We start from the raw sequence: 22489 nt of genomic DNA on the forward strand, positions 1-22489 counted from the left end.
CTTATTCCATCAAAACTCACCTTACCCCAGTTCTGAACTTCAACCTGTGGACCAGTTTTGTCCCTCTCCATAACTATTTTAAAATTAATAGAACTATGGTCACTGGTCCCAAAGTGCTCCCCCATGCTCACCTCTGTCACTGCCCATTTAAGACCCATGTTAAAATAATTTTAGTGGAAATTTGATTGAAGAGTTTTCAACAAAACAATGTATTTGACAGACAACAACACATTGACAGTAGAGAAAAGATAGGTCAGTGAGGTCAAACTATAAGGACAGTAAATTCATGGATGGGTCTTCTGAGGAGAAGGTTGATTGCCACAGTTGGGAAAGAGAAAGACAGAATGCCTGCGTTGAGATAACCTATTGGAATGTCAGCCAGCAAGGAGACTAGGAAAGAAAACTATGTAGTCATTAGTTTAATGGGAATGGAGTCAAGAGAGGTGGTGGGCCCTGTGGAGATGATGAGGTTACAGAGGCATGGAGAACCTGGAGAATTATGTGAGTTTAAAGATACAGCAGTGAGAATCTTAAGAAAAATTTCAATAGGAGGTGAAGGGAAATGGAAAAATGTGATAGAAGGAGCTAGATACAGGGTTTCAGCCTTCATGACAAAAAGTCCAGGGATAAGGGATATCAAGGGGTGACTGTTGACATAGCAAATAAGCTAAGGATATCTTTTGCATTCAGCAAAAAACAAATGCAGGAATAGAAACAGAAAGCAAGGCAACAAAATGGCTCATGGAGTTAAGTCACAATTGTTGGTGAATGGCACAAAATTGCTTGGTAGATACATTGAAGTCTGCATCCTTTGGTGTTGGGGACTTTCAGTAAAGAGTGTATCAGCGATATGACCAGGCTACAAGTAAGAAAGGACAACATAAAACGATAAGATGTTTAATTCACACACTAATGAAGGATTTTTTTTTGCTTTATAAATTTTCAATTGACCAAAATGGTATGTGAATCAACTTAAGCAGTTGTTTTCTAAAGCCAATAAAAATGTAATTAGAAACCAGAAAGTAGAAAATTAACCAACAAATAATATTGTTAATGAATAGAATCAGTCAGTCAATGGAGCATTAATAATTCCAAGAAACTGAAAATTTGATAATACGCTTTGACTTCATCAAATTACGATAAACGTCTACCACATATTTCCCAATTTTCATAATTCTGTCGTTAATGTGAGCAATCATCACTGTTGATCACTTACTTATTTCTCCTTGACCTGCAAGTAACCAGGGGGGATAAAGTATGCAAGGAATCTTTTGTTTTAAATACCGTGAGAGAGTATGTTGACTGGCACAAAAGACACATTTTCATTTTCTCTGAAACAAGAAGTTTCACTTTGTATGTAAATCAATTAACTTAATTCTTATTACTCATAGTGAGTGGGTCATAACTACAATAAGGGCGATGAACTTCATAATGGAGGGTTGACTTTTCTATATTTAACACATTCACAAAAAATGCCAATACAGTTACAAAGGGCTTGAAGACATGCACAGCTCTGTCTGTAATGATATCATTTACAGCACTTGTTTTTCTTACTGCTATTAAATGCTTCTTATTTGACAGGCCATAAAGAAGTCGAGATTATCTATTGATGGATTGAAAGCACCATTATTCAATGTATTGAGTAGTACTACAGAAACTGTTAAAGGTGTACTGAATTGTTTTCTATTGTTTGAGATGTCTGCTGTCCAGCTGTGTTTACATGCTGCTGGAAAGAACAGATCTCAAATTCAATTACCAATGCCAGAAGCTAAGCAAAAGCCCCAGAGTTTTAGCTGAAGGTAAGATTTGACCTCATTAACACAAGCAGCCCTGTTATTTTTTTTTTCTCCTTTCTGGTGATAACTAATTACATTCATGTGATGGCTCAGCAAGGAAAAAGCGATTAAATTGTCCTTGTGAGAAACGAAGCTCACTCACTTCAATAATTTCAGTCCGAGACAAGATCTGAATCAGTAGTGTCATTTATTTCGCTCTTGCAAGAGGGGTGTGGTGCCCACTGTCCACAAGGCAGGGACACACACACACACTGAATTCAACTAGTACACAATATTTATGTAATTTAGTTCCTATTCTTTCATCCCATTGCTCCTCCTCTGTTTACATCTCTCACCTCTCTAAGACCGGCGCCCATTACTCTTGTTCATCTCTTGCCTTATCCGGCCTTGTCTGTGACAATATGCTTATTTCTGGCCTCACAAGGCCATTTGGTCACATCCCTCCCGTGGTCCATTGTTAGGTATATCCTCCTTCACCACCATCTGTTTCCCTCACTTGTTATGATCTTATGACTCATGACTTCTTGATTGTGGTTTGTTCTTCTTTTTGCAGAAGCGGGAAATAGATGCTTATAACTACTGTTTGTACAGGCATATCTAGCTTAATCCCCTCCCCTCACAGCACCTTATCTATTTGTCTGTAACATCTACCATTGTTTGCAGGCACATTTCATTCTTGCATGCACATTTTAGCTAATACAAAAACAATTATGTATTTCCTTCACTTAGTTTTCATTCTTATTGACTCAGCTCTTGGCTGAAATAATTATACACTGGTGTGAGTTCATTTACCTTGCATAAGTAATTATGACTGCAGAAGTAACACTACTTTACCTATGTCCCACATCCTTATGTTTGAAAACTAAATATATAGTCCAGTAATGCTGGTATTCTCATGAATTGTCCTGATAAATACAAGCTGAACGGCTTTGTCAAAAAGTGTCTTTTTTAGCAATATATAAGTAAGATTTACTTAAAGAAACCACTTATTTTCTCTCATTTGAGTAGACAATCTTTTTATCTAAGTTTGTTTATTCACTTTCAACCACTTGCAAATTATTTTGAACACTGAAGGGTATTGGAAGCTTGCAACAGGAAAAAATTAATTTCTGCAGCTAATTAATACAAATTGATTCTATACTGCAGAGATATTATCAGAAACATACAAAGCAAAATCAACTGGTCTGAGGCTTTCAAAGTAACTGACATTTTGAAGCTCAATTACACATTCTCAGAGAAAGGAATAGCTCAGAGCATGTTGCAAGGAACGAGCTGAATATCAAGTGAGAACTAGAAGAACTTTGATGTAGTAATAGAGATAGAGGTGGGGTTCATCTTAATTTCCATTGACCATAATGAAAAAATAAGGAATCTTATAGCAAGCTGTTTGGAAATCCTGGGGAAGAACTTGTTCAAAAAGTTGGTAAAAAGATTTGGAAAAACACTTTGGTCTGCATAATCTAACAAGCAAGGACAATATATCAAGATGTCAAGCTATAAGGAAAGAAAATTTAAGAGAATCACAGGTTGTGGTAGAGAATGAAGATTACAAGTTAGAGAAACATTGTTAGCGATTAAAAGCTGGACAAAAAATGTTGGAGATCACAGCGGGTCAGGCAGCATCCAGAAAGCTAGCTAACATTTCAAGTCTAAATGACTCCTCATCAGAGCTGCAGTGAAGTGTGGAGGGGGCAGCATTCATGCTATAGTGGGAGCTTGCATGCCCACTTTTCTGTCTTCGGCATGCTGCAATGCTCAAGCAACTTACTGTGTAAACTGGAGGAGCAAAATCTTATCTTCAAACCAGGCAGTTTACAACCTTCTGAGCTCAATACTAAGTTCAACACCTTCAAATTGTGAATCACTTCCTTCCCTTTCTTTTAGCTTTGCATGTTGTATTCTTTGTCGCCTTCTGTCTCCTCCCCCACACCCCCCCCCACCCACCTCAGAGGGATTGTCTGTTCCTTCCAATCTGACAGTTAGACACACCATTGTTCTGCCTATTTCACATTCCGATCACACAATCTGGACTATCAGCATGCTTTCTCCTGCAGCACTCTACAGTCTATCTACCCCCTCCACCACTATAGTATAAATGCTGCCCCCTCCACACTTCACATCAGCTCTGATGAAGAATCATCGAGACTTGAAACATGAGCTTACTCTCTCTCTATGGATGCTGCCTGACCTGCTCTGGTCTCCAGCATGTTTTGTCTTATGTTCAAATTCCAGTGTTTGCTGTAGTTTGTTCCTCCCTTGTTAGTGATTAGCTATTCTTTACATCATAAGAACATAAGAACTAGGAGCAGGAATAATTGCGGTCCCAACACTGATTCCTGAGGCACACCACTAGTCACTGATTGCCAGCCAGAATAGCACTCATTTATCCTCACTTTTTTGTTTCCTGTTAGTCAACCAATCCTCTATCCATGCTAATACTCTAACCCTAACACTATGATTCCTTATCTTATGCAGCAGCCTCATGTGTGGCGTATTCAGGTATTCAGGACAGTTATTTGTTCAAAGTAATACTCTCAGATTTGGGGCAGTATTTTAGTTTTTGGATTGTCACAAAGACATAGTGATCAAAAAATTATTTTTGCTTCAGATTTTTATTTTTAACACGTTGCTGAATAGATTTTAGTGGAAGAGAAAATGTATTGCATTCTATTATGGTGTCCACTGCTGCTATTTCAGATGAGATTTCATGCTGGTGATTACGAAACTTGAACTATGGCTTCATTTCAGAAAACTTATCCAATTTCAAACATAATTTGTGCCCAGACTGTTAATTGCATCCAAAGTGGGGAACTTGCCCCAGTGTAACCAATTGTGTGCTAAGTGGGACACAGTAGCATGACATCTAGTGATTTTGCATCTATTAAAACTTGTAATATGATATTGATTTACTTCTCTATGCTACAGATCTGTATAAAGGCAAGCATCCTGCATAATAGTTGACATCTCACACATACACATATACGCATAAATATATCTGTGCATATATTTATGCAAAAGTGCCAGCTATCTTGTGTATAACTGAAGATTTAGACCTTAATCCTTACTTAAATGGCAAACCAATTAATGGGTGCCATGTACATTGATTTAATCCTTTCTCTTACTATACAAACATAAACACTTGCAACTAGATGTGCTTCTTGGTGGGTGGTCGAGGTGTTTGATGAAAACCCTGCATTAAAGCTGTACAGTTACTGTCAGTGAGATCTGGCACTATTTTCCAACTTTAGTACAATGGTAAATATTAGTACCCAATCAAATAAAAGTTGAATGTAAAGCAGTTAATGATCCAGAAATCAGCAGTTTGACCTTCCTAAATAAGAACAGCAGAATTTTCTGTGCCAGAGAACAGTGACAAATGGTTCAGGTGAGATGGGAAGTTGCAGCATTTATTCACCATAAATTCCCTAGTGTCATGCTTGCTGCTAATTAAGTGAGCAAAATAGCAAATCCTGCAAACTATTGTTTCCAGAAGAGCTACAGACTGTTTATATCTAATTTTCCTAATAATTCTATGAATAGAATATTCCTTTATTTCACTCCAGAAAACAAATGTTTATATTAGCTGTTTTGGGGGTGGGGGGGGAGGGGGGGAGGTACATATTCATGGTTATTTGAATCAATGTGTATGGACATGTTATGACACAAACCTCCTGGGGCAGGTGGGAATTGAACTGGGATCTTCTGGCTCACAGTTAGAGACACGACCTTAGTGCCTTGAGAGCTCTAAAAGCTTAAATCATCTGGCATTCCCTAGTGTAAGCACTAACTACTAACCACTTAGCTTTTGAGATGGGACACATCAGGTATTTTCAGACTTACATGGCTGTAAATATTTTTAATAACCAATAAAGGCAGATGGAATGTGAGCCCAGACCATCTAGTATAGGAACAGTACTACTGCATCACAAGATCTTCTTCCTACACATCGGTATGGTTTCAAACAAGGACCCTTTCGCAGTTAAAGTGAACATGATAACTATTACACTAAGGAAATTGAACAAGTACACATGCCTAGCTGTTAGGCAGTTGGAAGCTTGGAGCCGATTATCTACTGGTGAGATTGTATTAATATCCTAATGTCCTTAATTGACAAAGCTGAGTTATTTAATCAGTTAGATTACAATCCCTGTTCATACTTGCCAAGGGATTGTTGATGGAGACAATGAGCTATCTGATGTGACCCAGACACCTTTAAAGAGCTGTGACCAATTAAAGGTAAGCAGCTCTATAGGGGAAAAGTTCTGTCAGCCTTCTCTCAGAAAGGATGGAAATATTTTGAAACCTATAATTGCTGCAGTGAAGAAAATTGTTCAGTGCTTTATATCTGTGCTATCTCACTAAAAAACATTAGAACTATTCCCTCTCTTGTCCTTATATTTTATCAAGGGTATTTATCAACCTTTTCAAATGTCATAAATAGAAGTAATGACAGCCAAAATGAAGAGTAGACAAACCTAGTGTGGGGCATTTAATGGAACTAAAGAGCAATAGAGCATCCAGAATCCATTTGATTGCTGGTGGGAGATGTATTCCACTATGTGAAAGGTGTAAGGATGTTTGCCCTGTACAATCGTCAAGGACACCTTCAGCATAATGCAGTGTAGTATTAAAGTACTGACAGAATCTGGTAATTGGTGTAGGATAATTTAATGGATACTTCAAGAATACCGGCATGACAGAACTCAACAACAGTATTATGCAGTAGCACATGACCTAAAGTTGAATGTCACAAATTGCTTCACATTTACCGCCAAACCATGCTAAGCCTAAAGTATATCTCCATATTTCAGCAGGGTACACATTCAAAAACTAGAAATGAAAGCCTTATCATTCAGAAGCTTCACTTATCAAACATTTGCAACACAAGAAGACTCATTTACTGACACCAAGGATGGTACTTAGACGGTTCACATAGCAGCTTCTTATACTTCGTAAAATGTGCCATTGTGGTCACATTGAGCAGGCACCTCTTGCAATTAATGGGAAATCCAAGAAAAGTGCTGTCCATATTTGCTAATGCATCAGTAACCTATCTACCATACCTAAAGCTCATTAATTTTATCACAGTGGAAACAATGGCATAGCAGTTACAAGGAGTGGTGATCTTGCCAAAATTGACAGTGCCATCTCCATGTTGCAAGTGACGGCAGGTGGTTTTTATTGTAATTGCCAAGATCTGCCCTGGGTATTTGGTTCCACGTTTTGGCATTATGCAGGTTTAATAAGATCTTTAATGATGATGTGGTCCTTCTTGGTCTCCCTGGTATTCCTGCAAGGAAATGGTTAAATTCTTTAACTTTTCAGAATGATTTTGTTAGCAACATTTAGTTAGTAGGGCATTCCAGTCAGACAGTCTTGTTTTAGCTGCTAAGGAAAGATTGCAAAACATTCTCATTAAACTCCAACTTTGAAAAGATATGTGGTGTAGATCTGAAATAATAGGGAGTGAACCATGTTCTGGGGAGATATTCTTGTTAAAAATAAAGCCAATGTAGTTAATTGCATGAGGTAACACTTTGAAACTTGTAAATCTCCACTCCAGGAGGTGAGAATTATTTTTTTTCACTCAGTCATGGGGGTTTTGAATTTACTGTTTGAAAGAATGGCAGAGGCATTAAGCTCATCATATTTTTAAAAATCTCAGCTGAATATGGATTTGAAGTACTGTAACCTTCAAAGAAATGCATCAAAATGCATCAGAAAGTGATATCCGACTAGATGATGCTTTTTCACCTGCCAAAGGCAAGATGGCAAATAGCCTTTTTGTGTCCCATTATTTATTGATATTTTTCAAAGCCTCTTCTATGTTGCTAGGTTGAATGAAAGCTATATAATAAGGGGGGTTAGTATAAACATTTCAAAGAACTTGGACATTCTTGTCCCCTTAAATCTGTGATGTGCAGATCTACCACAATCTTTACATTTTTAATCCTGGCTGTGAATAATATATATAATTATTATTATATGCATTCTTATCTGTTCTTGCACACCTAACCCCCATCGGCTGCAGCTCACCACCACCTTCTCCACAGCAATTGTGAATGGGCAATAAATGCTGAACTAGCCACTGATGCCCACATTCTAAGAATTAAATTTAAAAACCTAGAGCTGTCAGTTGATCTATGTTATGAATGTTACGTGCATATATTATTATTCTAATTGTAATATTATTCTATGCACTCTAACATTTTTACACTCTGTTGCTTCCTGACATGCTCTGATTATCATCTTTCTTGTTGCTACGTTTCTTTCGATTTTACTTTATTATACTTCTCACGCTTTGACTTTAATTTATCATAACATCCCACATTGCCAACCCTCCCCACTCTGCAACAAAACGCATTTAATTGAAAGCCTTCTATACTTTCACAGATTTAGGATTTGGGAGAACAACGTTGTTCAGGAAAGGCAACCCTAATAACACAGATCCTACTTTCCAGGCACTGCTGCCAGAGCCCCGTGAATTAAAAGCAATGTCTTCCATCCTAGTCTTTTTCATTTAGAACTTGTGGCTTAAGCAATAATCCATAGATTATTGTCATTTGAACAGGGTTCTATTTTTATTTAAAATTAGCCCCTAGCTGCTCATAATCTCGAAGCAGTACCTCTTTCCTAGTTCCACGTATGTTATTGATACTGCATATCACAACTACTGTTCCTTACCCACCCATGCAAAAGTTCTCTCCTGTCCTGAGCTGAAGACACAAACCCTGGTCCAAGGCAGACAACATAACCTTCTGGACTTTTACTTTTGGATGCAGAAAACTGTACTTACAGATTGTTCTGTTTTTAACTTCAACATCTGTTTATCTGCTTCATTTGCAGTCACACTCTCCTTTCTATGACCATTGACCAAACCAGAAGAGGTATGACTGCCTCTTGGAATAAAGTATCTGGGGAACATTTCCATATCCTGATGCATCAAAGTGTTTATAGCTCAGCAGCCAGCTGATTGGTTCTGGGCTATAGTGCTTCAAGCTGCTGGTATTTACTGCAGGTATATTTGCCCTGGATCATACTGATGTCTTGGAGGTCCTATATTCTGCAGTCACAATGCATCACCTGCCCTGTCATCTTTATTACGTGTTAATTAATTGGTTTTAATCAATTAATTTATAACTAATAAATCTTTCTAGTCCTAATAAACCTTACTATTAAAGCCAGTAGATATTACTATTGCTATAATGAATAAAACCTTACATAAATGTATTAATTAATACATTATATTAACGTTGAAAGATAAAGGAACAAACCAATTCACCAACAATTTCTCTTTAATGTTACATTTTGAATTTTTGCTCTGAATGTGGCCAGTCCACAGACTGACTCTACTCCCCATCCCATGCTTTATCATTGAGTCTCCATCACTCTCATGCTGTTTAATGAGCTACACAGACATCTGGGTGTCTTGGTGCATCATAAAAAGTTAGTCAGCAGGCACAGCAATTAATTAGGAAGGCAATTAAATATTGTAAGTTATTGCAAAAGGAATGGAACAAAAAGGAACCTCGATTATCCAAAGCATATAGGTGGGGAGTATTCCGTTCAGTTAATCGAGTGCCAGATAGCATAGTTAGCCAAACATTGGGACCTTGTGATCTTGTTCGGGTAATCCGAAATTCGGTTAATCAAGGTTCCTCTTTATAAAGGATAATCGAGGTTCCTCTGTATAAAAGTTAAGCGTTTTGCTACATTAGTAAATGGCATTGATAAGACCACATGTAAAACATTGTGTACGGTTTTGGTTTCCTTATTAAAAAAAAGATTACAAACACAGCAAAAACAGAAGTTGCTGGTAAAGCTCAGCAGGTCTGGCAGCATCTGTGAAGAAAAATCAGAGTTAATATTTCACATCCAGTGACCCTTCCTCAGAACTCAGAAGTTCTTTCTGGTTTTACAAGCAAAGAAGTTTTGAGAAACGTCATTTAACTGATTCCTGGAATGAGACAGTTATCATATAAAGAAACATCAGACAAATTGGGCCCAAATCCATTGGTGTTTAGAGGAATGAGAGGTGATGTTATTGAAACATATAAAATTCAGATGGGATTTGACAAAGTGGATATGAAAAAAGATGTTTCCATTTGTAGGGGTGACTCTGTTCCCTAGAATGATGGAAGTTGAGTCTTAATATGTATTTAAGACAGAGGTCGATAGTTTATTGACAAACAAGGGAGTGAAAAAATATTAGTGTTAGGTAGCAAAGTGGAATTGGTGCCACAGTCCAATCAACTATCACCTTATTGTAAGGTGGATCAGGCTCTGAGGAACAAAAGTTATGTTTGTATAAGCTCCAAAAATTGGAAACTGTTAAATCTTTCTCAATGACAAAACAGTGTTAACCTGTTATTAATCTATTATAAAAGACTAGCATTGAACGTGGTGTTCAGATTCAAACACTTTGACATTGTCCTGCGCAATATTAATAAAATGTAACAAATGCACAAACCAATAATTAAATTGTAGTATTGGAGAAAGAAATGCATTTAATGAATGGATTGCTAATATTACATAACTCAATTCAAACAATGCATATTACAGCCGTCGTGCATAGTTCAAAAACCACCCTTCTATTTGTTTTTATTTCCTTAAACTAATTGCAAATATATTCATCATTATAAATGCAGAATGATTGGACAATCAAGGCATGGTTATGATATTTTCAACATGACAAAACTGTCTTTGGTAGCGAAAAAAAGGCCAGTTAACTTTTGATACACTGTGATGTACTTTGTACTGTTGAGAAGGATGAAGCCATGGGTACAATCCAGATGTTTAACGATTTAACCAAGTGTTTACAAAGTTACTGCAGGACATTCTAATAAGAGAAGATAAATCATGTGCCATTGAGGATGTTTTTGTGCGGCAAGAATACTGTCACCTGTCACACAAGTATTTTCCCAGTTTCCACTAATCTCTCAGTGACCTTTTGTCTGGATTGTCTTCCCAGTTCTTCCATAGTGTTTCTGGTCCTGCATCCTCCCAATCAGCAAGATGCCTGTCAATGCTGATAGAGCTCAATTATCTAACTTAACTGAATCCTAAGCATAGAGAATACTTCAATACCCTCTCCAGTGCAGTCAAGAAACCTGTATAATTGCTCTACCCACCAGCCCTTTGATCTATGCCACACTTGAAAATCAATACCAATCTACAGCAAGTAAATAATCCAGACAATATTTTCCTTGCTTCACGCAAAAGATTCTAATAATTCAACCAGTCAAAAATGCGAAATATAAACATCACAATAGTCAAGCAAATCTATGAGTTGGTATCATCACCTTCAAAGTCGGTTTCAACTGATATTGTTATATCATGTTTCTAATTAAGGTTATATTATGATCATTGTTCAGGATGACATTTCCTTGCCTATCAATTCTGTAGACCACAAATAACAAACGTTGATGTGTATGTACATTTAATGGGTGGATCAGATTTGCATATCTACATTAAAAAATTAAAAATTCCCTCTGAATAATCTATGCTTCACTTTCAACAGGGTGCCTTAATCTGATGCTGCAGTGATTATGTTTTCCCTCATACAATGATAAACTAGATGTAGAAATATTTACCACAGCTACTATTATATACAATTATCACAATCATAAATGCCTAGTGCCAGGGCTAATATTCACCTAATCCCTTACAGCAAACAAATATGCTTTCAAATGTTTGTCATGCCTCAAGTGGTCCAAAGAAAGATGGCATCTAAGACTTTTATACCCTTAACTTGCAAACTATGAAACAGTGATAATATTTTGAGTATGTCTCTTAAAGTTGTACTGAATTAATATATATCTCAGAGGAATATTGGCATATTGGGATGTAAGACAATATTCTCCCTTTCTCCAAAAAAAAACTATTCCAAACTGATGTACATTACAGGTATTGTCAGTTCAATAGTTAAGCAAACAAGATTACCAGTTCCAACTTCAAAGTAGTGCTTTGGAGATCTAATGACTCATGCTGATCCAGTGGTTGTATAACTGTCTGGAGAAGAAGGCGTTGCTTGCTGTTGTTCTTGGTTGACAACTCGGTTGCCTTGCTGCTCAATACCACTACATAAGCATCACCATTGAATTTTCCTTCCTCACACTATTTATTGATTCAAATTGACTTCTTATTCTTTGCAATATAGCACCATGATCCACAATGACTTTATACATTCTGTGCTGGTTGCATTTTATAGAAATCTTTGCTGGTGTCTAAGAATTTGTATTTCTAGCTTGTATTCTCTGCTCAGTGCACAGTTTTTGAAGTTCTCTATTTGCTTGCATCATTTTCTTTGTCTTTGAAGAAGAGTGCTTTATGCCTCAGAATGATTTGTGTTTGAGTTTGATCTATTGTTGTCACAAGTACTGGGATACAGTGAAAAGTGTTGTTTTGCATGTTATACAGGCAGAATGTACCATAAAAATTGCATCAGGGTAGCAAAACATGATGCAGAATGTAAAGCTACAGCTGCAAAGAAGGTGCGGTGAGAGAGTGATTAGAATTAACATTGGAGAGGTCCTTTGAAAAGTCTGATAGCATAAAGGAAGAAGCTGTTCTTGAATCTGATTGTATGTGTATTCAAACTTTTATATCTTCTGCCTGATGGAAGAGAGTTGAAGAGAGTATAACTGGGGTGGGAGGAATCTTTGATTATGTTGGTTGCTTTCCTGAGGCAGTGGTAAGTATAGATGGAGTCAATAGATGGGAGGCTGGTTTATGTGATGAGCTGGGCTGTGTTCATGACTCTCTGTAGTGTCTTTCAGTCTTGGGAAGAGCAGTGCCATACCACACTGTGATGCATCCAGATTGGATGCGGTAAGAGTCTTTGTGACATGCCAAATGTCCTTGGCCTCTTAAAAAAGTAGAGGTGTTTTCGTACTTTCTTGACTGTTGCATCAACTGGATGGACTGGAACAAATTGTTGGTGCTCATCACTCCCAGGAACTTGACACTCTCAACCATCTCCATCACAGCTCTATTCATGCAGCGAGGGACGTGCCCTCCACTCTGCTTCCTAAAGTCAATGACAAGCACCTTCATTTTGCTGACATTGATGGAGAGATTCTTTTCTTTATGCTGTTATGAATTCAATCTCTTTCTTGTATTCTGTTTCCTTAATATTTGAGATCCAACCTACAGTGGTGGTATTATCATTAACAAATGGAGTTGGGGTGGAATTTATCCACACTGTCATGTGTGTATAAAGACTACAGTGGGGGCTGAGTACACAGCCTATTGGGGCACCGGTTTTGAGGATTATAGCGGAGGAGGTGTTGTCACCTATTCTTACTGATTGCAGTCTGTGGGTCAGAAAATCAAGGATTGAGTTACAAAGGGATAAGCTGAGACCCCAGTCTTCGAGTTTAGAGATGAGTTTGCTTGGAATTATGGTTTTGTAGGTGGAGCTGAAATTTGTGCTAGAAATCTGTTCTCCATTGTTATTGCATGGCAATGCAGCAATGCAATGAGAAACTCTTGCTTTGTTGCTCAATACGTAAAGATCATCGAGACAAATATTACATGCCCTATATTCTAATAGACCAACTGAGCTTAGTCAAGGATTTACTCTTCATTGTGTACTCTGAATTGGTTTGTTGCTACTATCATCCATATTGTAGAGGTCACTTCCATTTCTGAGGCTACCACATGTTGCGCGGATCACATACATTTACAATGAATTGAATATCCTGATCCATCCCTGGCCAGTTTTCAGTTTTATGTGTTAGTCATCAATACTCCTGTATCCCATGTATGACATGAATGTAATATCTGGCCATAATGCTTCTCATATTTAGGAATTGTTTGCCATTGAAAATGATTTGTGGTAATATACCAAGTTTGTCCCTGTGTGGTTAGCATGAACAAATATTTCCTGATGTTTCTTTATTACTGCAGGTCATTCCTGAACAATAATCTGTTGCAGCTGTACAGTTGCTCAGCTTTAGCAGTTGCTGATTGCAACTGTTCATATGGGCTTTAGCCAAAGGGGAATAGATCAACATTGAGAACACTTTCAACTTTATAGTCTAGCGCATCAATGTGTAAATCAAGAGGAATATGACAGGTCTTTGTGTGACTTGGATAACCTGTTCAATGTGTCAGAATGCAATGACTTTTTATTTCTGTTATCAGTTTTATTTCTCTCTCCCTTTAAACATAGAATAATAGAATCATACTAGGAGCAGAAGTAAGTCATTCAGCCCTTTGAGCCTGCTCCATCATTTAACAGAATCAAGGTTGATCCTTTATCTTAATGCCATATTTCCACGTTCTCCACATTTAGTTTTCCCTTTTTTTTTCTGTTTTTTTCATATTTTCGCCTGTTGCTACTCCTTTAAGAACTTTGGTCCCTTTAAGAGCATACTCTAAGAACTACAAGGAGTTTTAAAATTGCAGGCTAGTGGTTCACTGTCTTATGCTTCCAGATGATACTCTTGCCAAATAAGGAGAACGGACAATGTATGGGCTTTCTTTTCCTTTTGCAACAATTTTAAAAAAGACAATGGTGAAGCCAAGAAAAATCTAGAGAGCGGTAAGCCTTTTTAGTGGAAACAGTTGGTTCTGATACCTTTTTCTTTCAGGAGTGATTTGTACCTTTTAAGATAATTTGTCTTTTGGCATTTAAAATCTGAACTGCAGAATGTTGGGATTTTCTTTAACAGGGAATGATAGAGAATCACTAGTATAGGCACTAGGCAGAGATAACATCAGGTATTGAAGTATCCAACAGACATCTATTACAGCTGGTTGTTGTACCCAATTATTACATGCCCAGACACATAGGTGGCTTGGCTTGTATTGGATTATTTGATTAAACAGACATGCATGCTTTCAAAAGCATGTCATACTTCAAGTGATCCCAAGTAAGATTTCCTTTGAGACCTTTATACCCCTCAGGTCATGTAATGTTATCAAGAGAATGTCTCATAATGGCTATACAGAAAGACTGACTATGAGATATAATAAGGCAATAATATAACTAGTTATTTCATGCTACAGAAGATATTCTATTGACTACCTGTGAGATAAATGCCATGTCTCTGGTGGTCAGTGAATGAATTCTTCTCCCATTTATTGTTAGCATTGTAAAACTTAAATTGAATCTGGCTCTTCCTATAAGGTAAAGATAAAGAACAGAAGCTGGTATTCAGTAATAAAACAGCAGTACATTTAGAGTTAGGGTCAGCGTTGGGCTTTTGTTAATAACAAAATAAGGGGGAGAAAGTCTGAAATGTAAAATGATTCTTTTGATCTCCCACCATAACATGGGTAGAAGCAACAAGTCAGGCATTTAAACTTCTTTTTAAACCTCCTCTGAGTTTCTGCCAAAACTACTGTGGGGTGTCAGAAAAACCCCAATGGAAATTCAACCTGACATATTTCATTAAGTCCATTCATTCTACAGCTCATTGTGCAATGTCTATCTTACTTAATCTCCTAAGAGAGGTAACTTGCAAAAAATGACATTTCCAAATAGATAAAGCTCTGCAAAATTTGTCCATAACCTGAAAAATCTAATAAAACCCTAGGTTATCAACATAACTTGGTGAACTACATTTGTCAGTAGTGTTTATATTCTTTCAATGATGTTTTCATAATCTCAACTGTGTAAAACTATCGTCTTTTCACTAAACACTTAATCAACTACATTGAAACACATTCTTACAACCCACAGCCCCTTTTTAAATCAATTTTTCCTTCAACTATTGTTTAAAAAACTTAACTGATCTAGCATTAATTCCACTTGCAGAGTGTATTCACAGTCCTATTGCTCTATAGGAAGAAAAGTATCGAATATCTAATCTCACACTGCAGTTTCTTAATTGTGTGCTCAAATCTAGTTATGTGATCACAATCCATGTAAAATAATCTTTTCATTTCTCAGTTATCCATAGTGTGACAAAATTGAGGTGTATCATTTATAGTTGAATTATTTTATTTTATTATTTTTATGGAATGATTTTGAAAGATTTTCTATACATCAATTCCTATTGTAAAAAGGGTGAGTATTTTTTTTACCGTGAGGGTTTTTCGGACTTCCTACCATATCTTCAATGAAAAATAGAGGAAACCCCCTGAAGATAACTGGTAAATTGTCATCTCATTTGGATCTGCTGAAGTCATGGAGGGAGATTGCGAGAACATCCATGGAACATTTATAACACAATACAATGAAATGCAGCACAAGAACAGGCTTTTAGGCCCATCAAGCCTGCGCCAATTCCTACTCCTTATTTAGACCTGCTAATTATTAGCCATAGTTTAGATTAGAGTGATGCTAGAAAAGCACAGCAGGTCAGGCAGCATCCAAGGAGCAGGAAAATCGATGTTTCAGGCAAAAGCCCTTCATCAGCCCTGATGAAGGCCTTTTGCCTGAAACGTCGATTTTCCTGCTTCTTGGATGCTGCCTGACCTGCTGTGCTTTTCCAGCACCACTCTCATCTAAATTCTGGCTTCCAGCATCTGCAGTCCTTACGTTTGCCTAATTATTAGCCATATGCAGTTTCTAACCCTCTGTTCACCTCCTGTTCATGTGTCTATGAAAATATGCCTTAAATATTGCTAATGTGCCTGCTTCCACCACTTCCACTGGCAGTGCATTCCAGGCACCCACCGCTCTCTGGGTGTAAAATTTTCCCTGCACTTCTCCCCTAAATTTTCCCTCTCTCACCTTGAACCTATGTCCTCTTGTAGTTGACCTCTCCATCCTGGGATAAAGCCTCTGTCTATCCACCCTTTCTATGCCTCTCATAATTTTGTGGACCTCTATCAAGTTCCCCTGCCCCCTTCACAGCGTCCGACTTTCCAGTGAAAGCAAATTGAGTTTATTCAACCCTTCCCCATAACTAAAACCTCCGGACCAGGCAGCACCCTAGTAAACCTTCTCTTCACCCTCTCCAAAGCATCCATCTCCTGCTGGTGACCAGAATTGCACGTAATATTCCAAATGTGGCCTAACTAAAGTTTTAACATAAATTGCCAACTTTTATATTTGATGCCCCAGCTGATGAAAGCTAGCATGCTGCTTGTCTTCTTGATCACCATATCCACCTGTGATGCCACTTCCAGGGATCTCTGGACCAATATGCCTAGATCTCTCTGTATGTCAATGTCATTTATTGTATAATTTGCACCCGAATGTGATTTTCCAAAATGCATCACCTTGCATTACTCTCAGTTTTTTAAAAGAAAAATATTGACTGAAAAATGGATTCTGGAAGGTAGACATTTATTCATTTTCCTTATCTTGAACCCAATCAGGAAACTGCTCATTGTAATATTGTTGGCTGTTTTATTTATATCTGGAAAAACTGTCCACACTCTGCAATCAATTTTAATGCATCATCTGAGAATGAAGCTATGATGTGGTCTGATCAGGATAGATACAGTTCAAACAGCATTTGTCAGATGTGACGAACTACATGTACCTGGATGAGACCTACTTGTTCACTATCCAACTAAAATATCTTCATCTGCAGAATGGCCTCTGAAAGGTATTTTTGTATTTTAAAAGTATTTGTGGGGGTGAGTGTCAAATAACTTTCACGTATCAGTTAATGTCATTTTTACTAGTTACCATAACAACAGAGGTTTTAAAGAGATGTTCTCTGCAGTCTTGAGAAGACTGGATCTTGTAAAATTTAATGACGATTCCCATCAAAATGATAAATAGTTGAAAAGATTTTAATACTGAATCATCAATGCCAAATCATTTTATTTTTCTAACTTGCTTCTAAACTGTACCTTGACAAGAATTTCTTTGAAAATGATGCCATTTTGGCAGAAATTCTGTTTTCAAAATATTAACAAGGGTTACTCCTATCTTCAGGTTAAGCTGTACCAGACATTCAGGAAAACACTGTCACTAGAGTGGTAACATACAGACTATCAATTTTCCACCATCGGATTTTAATATCTGAGACCATTATGGACTTAAATAATTTTCAATAAGAAAAGCATTGACTTAGTACGGCTGTAGCAATCACCTGACCTGGTTGAATCGAGCTCAAGAAATCAATGCGAGATAATAAAAGCAGGTCTGGCAGCAGCATTTGTGGGAGAAATCAGAGTTAATGTTTCATGTCGAGTGACCCTTCCCCAGTTCTGAGGAAGGGTCACTTAACCCAAAACATTAACTCTGATTTCTGTCCACAGATGCTGTCAGATATGCTGAGCTTTTCGAGCAATTTCTGTTTTTGTTTCTGATTTACAACATTCACAATTCTTTCCATTTTTATTAAGATAAACATAGTCCAAGCCAAAATTAACATTTTATCAAAAGCAACTGAAGAAATGCTTGTCAGTTGCTTCCAATTTATTTCTCCAGAAGTTTGGTGTGTTGGGATAAAAGCTGCATGAAGATTATCCAGCTTGAAAGAAACAATGATTCCTGACACATGAATAGACAAGTGAACTGTACTTCAGGAACACAGATTTAGGGCAGAGCAGGGAAGGAAAATGGACATTTAACATCAAAACAAAAACTCATTTTCTCCCTGTCTGTTTCCTCAACCTCTCAATTGAACAGCTCCTAATGATGAAGTAAAGTAAAGGACTATCCACTTACTATAACTCAAAGCAATTTGCAGAATTCCCACTATTGACATCATAAAACATCCATTAACCAACTGTGATCTCAGGTCAAGGTTAGGATTGAGAGTTTCAAGGACTTTTGAAACGATACAAACTTGACCTTTTTGTACTAGATACATTTAGTTTTCTAAACATTATCTCTCTGTTGGCATTTGTGTTTGATATTGCATTTTATTATTTTTCTTGGGGGTGAGTAAATTTAAAAAATTCACTTCCTTTCACTCAGGGAGCTCTTGTAATTAGTTCCCACACTTCAATTTAGTTAACTACATTTTAATTGAAGTATGGTGTAATTGTGTGTTAAAAATAGTTTAAAATATTTGTTGTGACCCATTGTATTTGTCACAACAAATAGAAGGGAGTTTGCTGATTGTTGTTCTAACCACAAATCCTATCATATTAAAATCCATTTTCATCTAATGTGATAAAATCCCTTTGTTATCATTCTCTGTTCTCATCAATTTTCAGATCCATTCCATGGTGTCACTAACAAATTTGAATAACCATAGTTACTCGCTTCTATATTGCACAGCAATAAACAGTTTTATACCATAGTTCAACAAAGGGAAATTGCTATTTTTTATGTAGAGAATAAATGGACTGATGTCAGATAAATTATGTTTTTAAAAGAGGATGAATATCACTTCTAAATTGCAAATAATAGATAAAAGTTAAGTAAATTCAGTCATACAGATTGTCGGTCATGCTAGAAAATGCCATTATTCTAGGTACTACTGCTAAAATTTAGGTTCACTAAGGTTCAATTGGCTTTCTGATGAGCCATGAAACAAATCACTAGAGATCCTCCCATCAGTGTTACTAAGCATGACACTTTCACATCAGGTGGTGCAAAATATTTGAGCTGTTTTATTGATCAAGATTACTTCTATTGCCCCAAGAAATTGCATTCTTCTGACGCCAACAGTGTTTTAACATCAGAACTTGCACGACATAATAAAATGAACTTAATAAACTTTCTGGTTCTCAGACAATCCTGAGATTGGCTAAATTATAAATCGATCCTGGTGTGCTATTCCCAAAAAAAATCCTTCATTGTTTTTTGGCCCAGATTTTACGCTTATAATGATCGACAAACCTGTCAGTACTCAGTCTCACTGCAAGTAATAAAATGGTAGCAACCTCTTCAGAAGTGCAGTTGCAGTGAAATGAAAAATATAATAAGGGCTGTGCAGATGGCAATCTGAGCGTTTGATATGAACTTCCACGTCTTTGCCTATTAGCCTTCCTGAAAATATGTGGATCATGGTACAGTGGTAATGGCACTGAACTTGTAATCCAGAGGCCCAGGTATGGGTATGTTCAAATCCCACTTGGTACGATCTGAATTGACTTAATAAAAAAGCTTGGAATTAAAACATAGTTTCACCATTAAACAATCATCAATTGTTGTATATAAATATCCTGTCCTTTCAGGGAATGGAATCTGGCATCTTTACCTGGTCTGGCCTACATATGACTCCAGACCCACAATGTTGTGGTTAACTCATAACTGCCAGCAAACTATTCAATTCAATGGCAACTGGGGATTGAGAAGAAAAGCTGAACTTGCCAGCAACCCACATGTCCCATGAAAGAATAAGGCAAAATTCCTTGAAATAGCTATAACTTGTCAAATAAAATGTAGCTTTGTCTATAACAGCATACTAAGTTTATGGTTATTGCTGAGTAATATTTCTGGCACTGAAAAAGCAATTTTACATTAGTGGAATGCTAGTTTTCTTCAGTTTGATCAAAAAATCTGTAGATTACTGAAATAACATGAAGTTTTTCGAGTTTGTTCACGATATTTCAGTTTCTACTTTGCTCCCAAATGTGCATTTGTATAATGCTGTATGGATGAAAGTTTGCACACTGAGCTGGAAGGTTCAATTTCAGATGTTTCGTCAACATACTAGGTGACATCGTCAGTGAGCCTCCAGTGAAGCATTGGTGTTGGTGACCCGCTTTCTATTTATGTGTTTAGGTTTCCTTGGGTTGTCTATATAATAAGCAAAAAGTAAAAGACAGTCATTATATTTTTCTTCCGGTTTGTTGATTGTGAGAATATCTCAGTGTAATTGGTCATTTAGCCTGCTTGATGTTGCATTATTACTGAAATCCAGTGATCTACGAATGCTAATGTTTGTGTGAAATTAAAATTGTGAATGGGGAGATCTTCACCATAGAGATGGTTAGATATTTTCTGAGCAGCAACATTTCTTTGCGATTGATTGCAAAATTTTCCAAAGCTTGAAATTAACAATACAACCTTGCTTCCTTTACATTATTTAGAACTGTTTTAATATGTTATTACATCAATGCATATAAATATGCTATAAGCACATATTTATTTCGGGAAATATACAGAATCCAAAATAGTGAAGGTACCGGTAAGTGAGTTTAGGGCCCTAGTTAGGCCACTACCAGTATTGTATTACTGTTCTGGTCTCCACACTGTATAAAAGACATGGAAGCCCTGGAGAAATGCACAAAACATTTACAAATACGGATAGATCAAAGATATTGGGAGAGAATGAATAGGATCGTATCTTCTGAAAGAATTACACAAGACCCTTTTAAAGTATTTAAAAAGATGAATGATTTGGACAGGATAGTTTTGCATATAATGTTTTAATTTTACCATCCCTGGCATGATGTTTTGGGAGCTGGGTAGACCAGTAAATATTGGGAAGCCATGTCATGAAAGTTCTTCAGCACCAATATGGTAGTGTGGGCATTTCCTAGAAGTAGGCTAAGGGCTGGGATAACCAAGCAGAACAAGACATTCACATAAATTAGTTATGGTCAAATTGGGGGCACTGGGATTATGCCAGTGTGAAAAGGCCTCCTGCCACATGGAAAGGATGTCAGTTTTGATGGAGGAGGCCTTCCATTGGCATCCTGAGGAGGGTAGGGTCTGTGGAAATAAGCAGGAACCACGAGCAGGCAAATCAGCCATGTCACAGCTGGCATGGTGGTTGAATGGTTAGCCCTGTTGTGTTACAGTAACAGGGACCTGGATTCAATTCCAGCCATGGCAACTGTCAGTGTGGAGCTTGCAGGTTTTCACCACATCCGTGTGGATTTCTTCCGATTGTTTTCCTCTCATAGTCTAATGATATTCAGGTTGGGTAGATTGGCAATGCTAAGTTGCTCATAGTGTTCAGGGATGTGCAGTTTAGGCCATGGGAAATGCAGGGTTACAGGGATAGGGTAGGAGGATGGATCTAGGTCGGATGCTCTTCAAAGGGTTGGTGTGGACTTGATAAGCTAAGTGGCCTGCTACCCCACTATCGGGATTCTATGACCAATTATCCCAAGATACTCGCCTGATGATTTAATTTTACTTAGCTTTGAGTGCCCAAGATCACCTGACAGCCTTGATGTACCCAGCACATTCCCCAGTGGTACTGCAGCATGGAGAATATAACCACCATGTTAATTGGATGGTAAGACCTGCAGCAGTCAGTAGGAACAACAAGCTGAAAGGTTATTCAATACTGGCTGCCTGTTGACTTGCCCTGGAGTGGCACAGTTGCCTTTTTCAGCCAAGAGCAAACCTTTACAAAATCAAAAACCATTGAAAAATACAGGTGCTACACAAATAAACTTGTCGCCTGCATCTCCTTATCCAAACCAGAGTAATCCAAAATTAACAGCATAAGAAGAAATTAAAATAGTAAATATAATGCTAGATCTGATACAGGATGTGAAATAAAAAGGAAGAAAGAAAAATTGGATTAGCTGAGACAAATAGAGTTAAAATATGCAATTACATATTTTTTGGATCTCCGTTGATAATTAAAAACTGAGAAAAGGATTCTACATCTGTAATCATTAATTTTCAGTGATAGACAGAGCAATTATAGATTCATAAAGTCATACAGCACAGAAATAGACCCTTCGATCCAATCTGTCTGCACTGACCAGATATCCCAGTCCCATCTAGTCTCATCAGCCAGCACTTGGCCCATATCCCTCTAAACCCTTCCTATTCAGATACTCATTCAGATGCCTTTTAAATGTCGTGATTATACCCAGTTGATAGGATTGAGAACATATTACACAGTTTAAAAAGCATAATG

General features: G+C 37.3%; 1 protein-coding gene across 9 annotated transcripts in view; it reads right to left on the minus strand.

Annotated features, from left to right (window-relative positions):
• mgat4c (mgat4 family member C) overlaps nucleotides 1-22489 on the minus strand; it is a 429982-nt gene that overhangs the window by 376405 nt on the left and 31088 nt on the right. The window contains exons 2-4 of one of the 9 annotated variants that reach the window (XR_006314545.1): nucleotides 20793-20880; nucleotides 14830-14924; nucleotides 6198-7086 (exon numbers count right to left, since the gene is read on the minus strand). The exons of 6 other annotated variants lie outside the window; for them this stretch is intronic. The gene's annotated coding sequence lies outside the window, so the exon portion shown is untranslated. Of the gene's footprint in view, nucleotides 1-6197; nucleotides 7087-14829; nucleotides 14925-20792; nucleotides 20881-22489 lie in introns of those variants that run through there. 2 more of the 9 variants (XR_006314543.1, XR_006314544.1) reach the window with 2 other exon arrangements.

Source organism: Chiloscyllium plagiosum, chromosome 19 (genome assembly GCF_004010195.1).
Source record: "Chiloscyllium plagiosum isolate BGI_BamShark_2017 chromosome 19, ASM401019v2, whole genome shotgun sequence".
Taxonomy (NCBI): domain Eukaryota; kingdom Metazoa; phylum Chordata; class Chondrichthyes; order Orectolobiformes; family Hemiscylliidae; genus Chiloscyllium; species Chiloscyllium plagiosum.